Source organism: Anomaloglossus baeobatrachus, chromosome 5 (genome assembly GCF_048569485.1).
Source record: "Anomaloglossus baeobatrachus isolate aAnoBae1 chromosome 5, aAnoBae1.hap1, whole genome shotgun sequence".
Classification (NCBI taxonomy): Eukaryota; Metazoa; Chordata; class Amphibia; order Anura; family Aromobatidae; genus Anomaloglossus; species Anomaloglossus baeobatrachus.
The window spans coordinates 143,644,557-143,654,727 of record NC_134357.1 but is presented as its reverse complement, the minus strand read 5'-3'; positions in this window follow the sequence as shown (position 1 = coordinate 143,654,727).

Sequence of the window (10,171 nt, the reverse complement as noted above, 5' to 3'; positions counted from 1 at the left end):
TGTACCCCATCCTAGTCCCCATCCGACAGTAATGTGCCCATCCTTGTCCCCTTGTAGTATTGTACCCCATCCTTGTCCCCATCTGACAGTAATGTGCTCATCCTTGTCCCCTTGTAGTATTGTGCCCCATTCTAGTCCCCATCCCACAGTAATGTGTTCATCCTTGTCCCCATGTTATAGTAATGTGTTCATCCTTGTCCCTATCCTATAGTAATGTCCCCAATCTATAGTAATGTGTCCATCTTTGTCCCCCATCTTATAGTAATGTTCCCCATCCTATAGTACTGTCCCCATTCTATAGTAATGTGCCCATCCTTTAGTAATGTGCCAACCTTTTCCCCACCCTATAGTAATGTCCCCAGCATTATCCCTATTCTATAGTAATGTTTCCCATCCTTGTCCCCTTGTAGTAATGTCCCTATCCTACAGTACTGTGCCCACCTTGTCCCCATCCTATAGTAATGTCCCCAGCCTTGTCCCCATTCTATAGTAATGTGCCCATCCTAGTCCCTATCCTATAGTAATGTCCCCATACTATAGTAATAATGTCCCCATCCAATAGTAATGTGCCCATCCTTGTAATGTCCCAATCCTATAGTAATGTCCCCAGCCTTATCCCCATTCTATAGTAATGTGCCCATCCTAGTCCCTATCCTATAGTAATGTCCCCATACTATAGTAATAATGTCCCCATCCAATAGTATTGTACCCATCCTAGTAATGTCCCCATCCTATAGTAATGTCCCCAGCCTTATCCCCATCCCATAGTAATGTGCGCACTTTGTCCCCGTCCTGTAGTAATGGGTCAGCACTGCTCCCTTCACCTTTCACAGATGCCGGAGTGAAGCTGAGGGGAGTGGTCTGCGGCCCCAGATCCACAGTGATTGGAGAGATCGGTCACAAGGCCGGTCTCTCCAATCAGAGCTGGGGGCGGGTGAAACACAGGTCACCCAGCTCCAGCCAATGATCAGGGCTACAGCTGCACTGATCTTGGCTGGATTTCAATGTTTCAGCGATTTTCAATGGCTGAAACATTAGTGGCTGTGATTGGCTGAGCGGCATTCGTCAGCCAATCACAGCCTCCGTAGGTCCGGGGAGGAGACACCACCCCTCCTGAGGTCCCCTCCTCCCCGAATCTAAGGTATTTGCAGCGATCGCAGCCACCGGGGCTACGATCTCGCCATGACGTACTGGGTACGTCATGGGTCCTTAAGTACCAGGGAGCCATAACGTACCCAGTACGTCATAGGTCGCTAAGGGGTTAACGTCCAAAACACACACACACACAACCATTCTTCTCACCTGTCCCGCGCTCCCTCCGCTCCCTCATCTCTGCTTCATGCGGCCCCCAGGCCCGTGCCCCTGTCACTATCGCGGCAGCTGTAGTGTCACTGTCAGTGATTTATGTGAGATGATTGTATTGCCTGCGCGAGAGCGCAGCACCGACAACACATTCATCTGACATAAAGTGCAGACAGTGGCTGCGGCCCCTGCACCTGCCGCGATACTGAACAGGGGCACGGGCCTGGAGGCCGCACGAACTACCCTGAGGGGCCGCATGCGGCCCGCGGGCCGCGTGTTTGAGACCCCTGTACTAGAGCATAGTTAAATACACCCCCTCCATTGCTACCTTACTGTTGGTATTGGCTACACTTGTAGTAGAAGTGGAATATAGGATAAAGGCAGTATGTTTAGACACCATTGCATACCCATATTTTAGAGTAGGGGTGCACAACATCTTTTGGTCCAAGGGCTGCATTGCCATACTGATCCAATCCCAAGGGCCACAAAATATTAAAGGGATACTTATAGGCTAAGTTCACACAGGGCATCTTTTGCTGCATTTTTGAGGTCACAAAGATGCACCTAAATGCATGCATTTCCTCCTCCTAGCAAAGTCTATCAGATTTCTATTTTGCTGTCTACACTGGGCATCTTTTGTTGGCTGCCTCTTGGCTGCGTTTTTCAAGATGCAGCATGTCAATTCTTTTTGCGTTTTTACTGCGTTTTTGAGCCCTTCCAGTTAATAGATTTGACTTAAAAAACGCATTGGGCAAAACGGGGTAAAAACGCTTCAAAAATGCTGGATTGTTTTTTTGATGCGTTTTTGCACGATGCGTTTTTGGTGCGTTTTTTGTGACAAAAACGCTGCATCTATGTAGTTACAAAAGATACCCTGAGTGAACTTAGCCATATAAATACTTCACCAGAACCACCATCAGTAGATTAATACTTCAGCAGAACCAAGTTTTGAATATTTGAGGAGGATTTGGAGAGATTATGCTCCGTTTATGCTCCCAAGAAAATAAGTGGGAACATATGCTAACTTACACTGAGCTTTTGAAGCAGAATCTCAGCAAATCCTTCTCACAATCTCAAAACTCTAAGTTTTGAGGATTTTTAAGTTCTAACAAAGCCATAAAGACATTTTGGATTGCTACATGTGTACAAGATCAGGACCACTGTCAGAAGGGCAGTGAGCCCCATAGGGGTGAATGGACCCCATGACCATCGTGAGGGTGCAAGGTTAGGAGGGGGTTAATTGGTTGAACTGGGATAGGGGATAGTTAGGACTATTGGATTGGTGGAAGGAAGCTGTAGGGGGATTGGAGGGGAGCAGGGAAGGGGTGGGGGTTGTGGGGGGTATAAGAGAGGGGGGTGGACTGATTACCTCCCCTTTTCGTCGCTGAAAAGTTGTGGCCCCAGGACGTTGTGCTGCCGCTGCTATGACTGACCTTAATGCGCTGTTGGAGATGGTGCGGGGGGCCTCCGAGGTCCTCGGCGTGGACGCTCTGCGGCAGCAGCTGGTGGCGGTCTGTGGAGCTGGAGCGGTACAGCCTGCTACTCCTGCGCCCGGACCGCTGCTACTCCTGCGCCCGGAGCGCTACTCCCCCAGTGGGAGGGGGAGAGAGAGATCTAGGAGCCCCTATGGGGACCCTCTGGGACAGCGGAGCCCTCCATCTTACCAGGGGGAGCTGCCGGCCGCCGGGAGGAATCCTCGACGGAGATCCCGCGGGTCGGGGGTGGGCGGAGCCTCGGCGGGGCCCACTTCCGGTCCGCGGCCAGCACAGTCCAGGACCGGAGCAGCGATCACAGCAGCCCCCAGTGAAGTGCCGGCTGGGGGTGGCGCTCATCGGGGTATATCACGAACGGAGACTCCCTGCAGACGGCAGGGGAGAGCGACAGGTCGGAGGATGGGTGATGAGGGGAGCGGCGACGTGAGGAGCGTGGAGGAGGGGTACGGTGGCCCGGAGGCACGGATGAGGTCCACAGTCACGGTCCCCGCCAGCAAGGATCGGGCTGGGGGGGGTTCCCAGCGACGGTCAGATGCAGCACGGCCTTCCTGCAGTCGGCAGGGAGGGAGCCCACTGAGGACGGCGGCAACAACAGCAGCGCAGCAGGTGCCCATGCAGACAGCGAGGAACGACGGCGGCAGGGCGCCACGGCGTGAGAAACGAAAAAGGTCGAGCAGGAGGCGCCCGGAGGAGCAGGGTGCGGTGACCGTGGGGGTTGACGGCCGCCAGGTGCAGGCTGTCCCCTCGCTGGTCCCCCCTGAAGACTTCGGCAGCACGTCAGATTCCGGCGGTGACGATGGTGCAATGGCAGCGGCAGGTCGGGCAGAGCGGCAGCAGGAAGATCGTGGTACGGCTGTGCCGGCGTCGGTTCCACGGCAGCCTGGTGAGCAGACGACTGACATGTTTAATGCTGTGTGTAGTGGGGGCGGGGGTTCCGTCGCGGGAAGTGTGGCACAGGGGGCGAGTGGGGTCGGTCAGGCTGGTTTCCCGGGCCCGGAGTTTTGGGGGCAACTTTTGGGAGCGTTGCAGGGGTTGTCGGCGGAGCGGGTTAGTCGGACTGGGCCGGGGGCTCCGGTGGGGGCGTGGGTGGGCCCCACGGAGGTGGTGCAGACTGAGGCGGCGGTGAGCGGGGTGACGGTGCGGGACCCTGCCTTGGCGGTAGGTGCGGGAACGGCGGCCAGTGGGGCGGCTGACGTGGGTGCGAGCAAGGAGGCGGAAAAGGAAAAAGAAAAGGAGGATGAGGTTGTGCGGTTGGATGATAGGGCACAGAGTGAAATTTACGTGTGTTTTGAAGGGCAGTTAGGGGTTCACTTGAAGAAGGAGGTGAGGGAAAAGATTTGGAAGGGGGAGTATGTGGAAATTTTTTCCTTGCTTCCCTTGGAGAAGTTTAATTTGGATAAGGTGAAACCCAGTGATACAAAAAAGGAGAAAGAGGATGAGGAAAAACGAAGGTATAGATTGATCCCGAGGACGTTCACTAACTGGCTACAGGCCTTTGCGATCTTAGCCAGCGTGATCGGGGAAAAGGAGCCGGAGCATTGTTCCGCCCTATTTGGTTATATGGACGCGATAGGGGAGGCGTATAGAGTGTATGGCGGTTTAGGGTGGCTAAGATATGATGAGCAGTTCCGGCAACGGAAGGCTCTGCGGCAGGGTGTCCAGTGGGGCCACAAGGATATTTCTTTGTGGATGCGGTTAATGACGGCTCCGGCTCAGCCCTTTCGAGGGGGTGCCGGGAGCCCGGGTGCGAGCGGCGGGTCCTCGGCTGGACAGAAAAAGGGGGCTTGTTGGCAGTATAACGAGGGACAGTGTAAGTTTGGGGCCTCGTGTCGGTTTAAACACGAGTGTTCCGGATGTGGAGGGTCCCACTCCTTGGCCAGGTGCTTCAAAAAAGGAAAAGGAAAGGCGGGGGAGGGGTCTGGAAAAAGGGAGGACGCCAGTGAGAGTAGAGGCGATGCTTCCCTATTTAAATAGGTATCCGGATGTTAGGGCGGCGGAGTTGTTGGCAAGTGGTTTTACGGAAGGTTTTCGGATTCCGTTTGAATCTGAGGCGCCGGTGTTTCGCCCGGGGAATTTGAGGTCCGCAAAAGAACATCCGGCGGTGGTGAAGGAAAAGCTGCAAAAGGAGGTGGAATTGGGGAGGATGGCGGGTCCATTCCAGGACCCGCCATTCTCCAATTTAAGGATTTCCCCCCTTGGGGTGGTGCCTAAGAAGGAGCCGAACAAATTTCGGCTCATTCATCATTTATCTTATCCGGCGGGATTGTCGGTGAATGATGGGATATCGCCAGAGTTGTCGGCAGTTTCTTATGTATCTTTTGATAAGGCTTTGGAGCTGGTAAGGGTTGCCGGGCGGGGGGCCCTGATGGCAAAGGCGGATGTGGAAGCAGCTTTTCGTTTACTCCCGGTGCATCCAGAGAGCCTTCATCTCTTAGGGTGTATGTGGGATGGTGAATACTATGTTGATCGCTGCCTGCCGATGGGCTGTTCCATTTCGTGTGCTCATTTTGAGGCATTTAGTACTTTTGTGGAATGGGTAGTCAAAGAGGTGGCAGGAGTCCATTCAGTGATTCACTATCTGGATGACTTCTTTTGCGTGGGTCCGGCGGGCTCTTCGGTCTGCTCCTTGTTGTTGCTCACGTTAGAGCGGATCGCGCGGAGACTAGGTATCCCGTTGGCAAAGGAAAAAACAGAAGGGCCGGCGACGGCCCTATGTTTCTTAGGGATCGAAATTGATACACTGGCAATGGAATGCCGATTGCCGGAGGGGAAGCTTCTGGATTTGAAGGCGTCGGTGCGGGTTTTGTATCAGGCCAAGAAGGTGCGGTTGCGGGATTTGCAGTCAGTGCTTGGAAAATTGAATTTCGCTTGTCGCATTATGCCAATGGGGCGGATCTTTAATAGGAGGCTGGCAAGTGCAACCGCGGGGGTGAAAGCTCCAAATCACTTTGTCAGAGTGACCAAAGTGATGAAAGGGGATTTGTTGGTTTGGGAGAGGTTCTTGGACCGGTACAATGGTCGGACCCTTTGGATGAGCGAGGCTTTGTCCAATAGCCAGTTGGAGTTGTACACGGATGCGGCTGGAGCGACCGGTTTTGGGGCAATTTTTCAGACGCACTGGTGTGTTGGAAAGTGGCCACGGCTTTGGGTGGAAGCAGGTCTGGTGAGGAATTTGGCTCTGCTGGAATTGTTTCCCATCATTGTAGCAGTGGAGTTATGGGGCCCTGTTTTTTCCGGAAGAAGGGTTTGCATGCATTGTGACAACATGGCGGTGGTGCATTCCATCAATGCGCTGTCGGCAAAATCCCCGCCGGTTGTGGGGTATTTGAGGCACTTGGTGTTGAGGTGTTTGGAGTTGAACATTTGTGTGGTGGCCCGGCACGTGCCAGGGATTCGAAATGAGGTGGCTGACGCGCTATCACGATTTCAGTTTGCAGGTTCAGGAAGCTGGTGCCGGGAGCGGACGCGGATGGAGAACCTTGTCCGGAATGGCTGTGGGACCTGGCATCGGTGTAGCATTTGAGGGGATTAGGAGATCGGTGTCTGAGGCTACTTGGTGCCGATATCAGGCGGTGTGGAAGGAATGGGCGGAGTTGGAAAGAGGGGATTTTATGGAGTCGGGTTACAAGGGCCGAGTGTTGGGGGTCCTGGTGTTCATTAGTGGGGATTTTTCGGCAGGTCGGTCCGTTTCGGTGATTGGTTGCAAGTTGGCGGCATTGGCCTTCTTGTTTCAGATGCAAGGGGTTCGGGACGCGACTAAGGATTTTCTGGTGCGGCAGGCAATGAAGGGTTTTCGAAAAGGGGCCCAGTCGCGTGACATGAGGCGGCCGGTGTCATTGCCATTGTTGGGTCGGTTAGTGGGGTGTTTGGGGGAATTGTGTTCGTCTCCTTATGAGCGGGTGTTGTTTTCGGTAGCTTTTGTATTGGCGTTTTTTGGGGCCTTTCGCATTGGTGAATTGGTCAGCCCGACCAAGCAAGCGATGGGTGGGTTGCTGTTGGAGGATGTTATGCTGGGGGAGGATAGAGTGGAATGTCGCCTTCGCTTTTCGAAGACGGATCAGAGGGGTCGGGGGCGCTTAGTAGTGTTGTTTGCTTTACCGGGGCACCAGTTGTGCCCAGTGGTACAAGTGTCAGAGTTTTTAAAGGTGCGCGGCGGTTTCCCTGGCGTTTTTCTTAGACATGCGGATGGATTGGCTTTGTCGCGGTACCAATTCAATGCGGTGCTGAAGATGGCTTTAGTAAGGGTGGGGGAGGAGCCACGTGAGTACGGGTCTCACTCCTTCCGGATTGGGGCGGCGACGGAGGCCGCCAGGTGGGGTTTGAGTGAGGATTGTATCCGGCGGATTGGGAGGTGGGAGTCTTCCAGGTTTCGCTTGTACATTAGGCCTCACTTAGTCAGGTGATGGTCAGGGGTGGGGGATTTCTGGTTTGTGTTGATGCTGGTTTGTTGTGATTTTCTTGTTCTGTTGCTGTTTTTTATTCGTGGTTTTTGTATTTGTAGGTCCATGCCCTGTGTGGATCCTCGGGCACTCCTATGTGTATTGGGGAGCGTTGCGAGCGGATGTGCGTCGTGACGGTCGGCAGCTTGGAGTGTCGGTGTCGGAAGCCCGAGTAAAGTGGCTCGGAATTCGGGGCATGACCTGGGGTAGAGTGCGCCCAGAGGTGGCTTATTATAGCCGTATGGATCGTGACCCTGATGTGTTAATTTTGCACGTGGGTGGGAACGATCTGGGAGTAAGGTCGGCAAGGGAATTAAAAAGGGACATAAAGCTGGACCTGTTACATTTGTGGAGGGCGTTCCCGGGCATAGTTATCGTTTGGTCAGACATTATAGCTCGGACGCAGTGGCGTTTTGGTAGGTCGGTGGACCGGATTAATAGGGCTCGGAGCAAGCTGAACCGGGCGATTGGTAGGTTTGTGGCGAGGAATGGTGGGTTGGTGGTGCGGCATAGAGAATTGGAGGAGTCCACGGAGCAGTATCTAAGGAGAGATGGGGTTCACTTGACCGATGTGGGTCTGGATTTATGGATGTTGGGTTTGAGGGATGGCCTGGAGCAAGCACTAGGGGTGTGGGGGGCCCGGGCCAAGTAAGGGGTCACTTGGCCGGTCTGTGGCGGGGTGATAGGTCCGTCTGAGAGGTTGGGAGTACCGACAGTTGGTTGGTTGGTACGAAGTCGCTCAAGGGGAGTGGCTTCGGATTGGATGGGAACTTGTGGGCGGAGGTCCCGCAGGTTCTGGGAAGGGGTAATTAACGATGGAACGTTGTTACCCCTCACCTTTGGGCCGGGTGGTTACGGCCGAGGTGGTCCTCTGGGCCGGTTTGGAGGTTACGGCCGGGGGGTTATGAAGGATGGTTGGCCTCTTGGACGGATCTATCGGTGTGTATGGTTATACGGGTATATATGTATAAGGTTTAAGTAACAATTGAGTGGCATGTTGAGCCACGAGTTTTGGTATACATATATACGGTTTAAATAAAACTGTGGCCATTCCTGCAATAAAGTCGTGGTTCTAGTCTTTATTTTAGGTAGATATGGTTGGGTGCTTTGTATGGTAACCTGCTTATCCCTGATAGATGCGTCAAGTAGATGAATACAGTGCCAAGACCACAGTGGCCCCCACAGGCAGCACGCATGTGCACACACGCACACACACACTTTACCCTGCATAGGCAACACACACACAAATACACAGTACCCCCAAAAGTAGCACAAAAACACAGTACCCCCACATGCAGCACACCCTTAGCACTCCCCAGAGGCAGCACACAGAGTACTCCGCACAGGCAACATACACATAGTACCCCCCATAACCAATACGCACATGTACACAGACACACACAGTATCACCCACAGGCAGCACCATATGCACACACACACAGTACCCCCATAGGGAGCACATACACAGTACCCCTAGGCAGCACACACACAATATCCACCACAGACAGCACATACACAGTACCTCCTAAGTCAGCACACACACAATATCACCCACAGGCAAAACTATACCCACTTTTACAATTGTCCCTTCATTATGAGTCATCACAGTAACATTAACCTCCCTCTATCCACCCACTATAAGGCATTTAATCTTTGGCTTTTTGATTGAGTGTTTACTTTTGCCCACACCGCCTCCGCTGCCTCTGTGCCAGCAACAGTGTGATGAGGTCACAGTGTTCTGACCTCATCATGCTGCTACACGCAGAGGGAAGACAGACGTTCCTCTACTCCTCTGCCCCAGTCCAGGCGTTGCACTATTCAAATGTATTCGCATTTGAACACAGAAAGCAGGGAGCAGCATTTGCCAGACCGATCTGCGGGATGCAGCAAACCCTTTGGCGGGTCATATGTTGAGCAGGCCTGTTTTAGAGAGAACAACTCAAGTGTATATTATTTGTGTGACGCTCGGCGCCGCCAGGTGGTCACGCACCAAATAGGCCCCCGCACAATACCTTCCCTCACAGGGTTACACCAAGCCAACCAAGCCCTAGTCACCCCCCCTCAGGGTAGGACAGGCACATCAGTGGGCGGGACCAGGCGGATGAGAACACCCACCTAGGGGTCTAGAGAACCCGGGCGGAAAAAGAGTCAGTCGTTGAAAAGAGTTGTTGTTGAAAGGCAGTGGAGTTAAGTTGAAGTTAAAGTGAGTAGCAAGAAGTGAGGAGAAAAGTGCAAGTAAAGTCAGAGAGGAGAGGCGTCGGGGTTGGAGCCCCGGCGTGCTGGCTAGGTGGCAGACGGTGGTCCGTGTCTGGCAGGAGACGGGAAGACGGCTGTCGGAGATCCGAGGTGGACCGGGGCAGGGTTGGAGCCCGCCGGTACCGACACCGAAGAACCGACCCGGAAACCGTGCACAGAGGGAGTACCTGGACCATGAAGCAGAGACCGGAACCACAGTCTTTGTTAATTTACCAGTTGAGGACAGGATTACAGGTATTTTCCCACCCAAAGTCCCAAAAAGTAGACAACAGCCCACTGCGGGGGATAGGGCCCGGTAGATCCCAAGAGTCAGCGTCTGCGGGCAAGGCTCCCATCCATAGTTCTGGGAGCGACTCTTGAGTTCCACACCGAGGAGTCCAAAGAGAACTTAAATAGTGCAGAGGAAAGTGACACAGACCATCACCCCGGGTGAGGGACCAGAATACACCCGGCCGCGGTGGCCAGCCACCGACACCTTGGTTTACCATTGGACTCGTGTGATTCATTTTACTGTGAGTAAACTAACATCCACCAGTCTGACCGGGCGTGCCAGCCCCTGCAAGCTACCAACCTCAGCACAGAGACACTGGGCCCCGGGGCATCCATCCCTACCCACGGAGGGGTTAACATCCAGCTGCTATCCCATCATCCCCGGGTGCTCCCCAACAGCAGCGGTGGTGC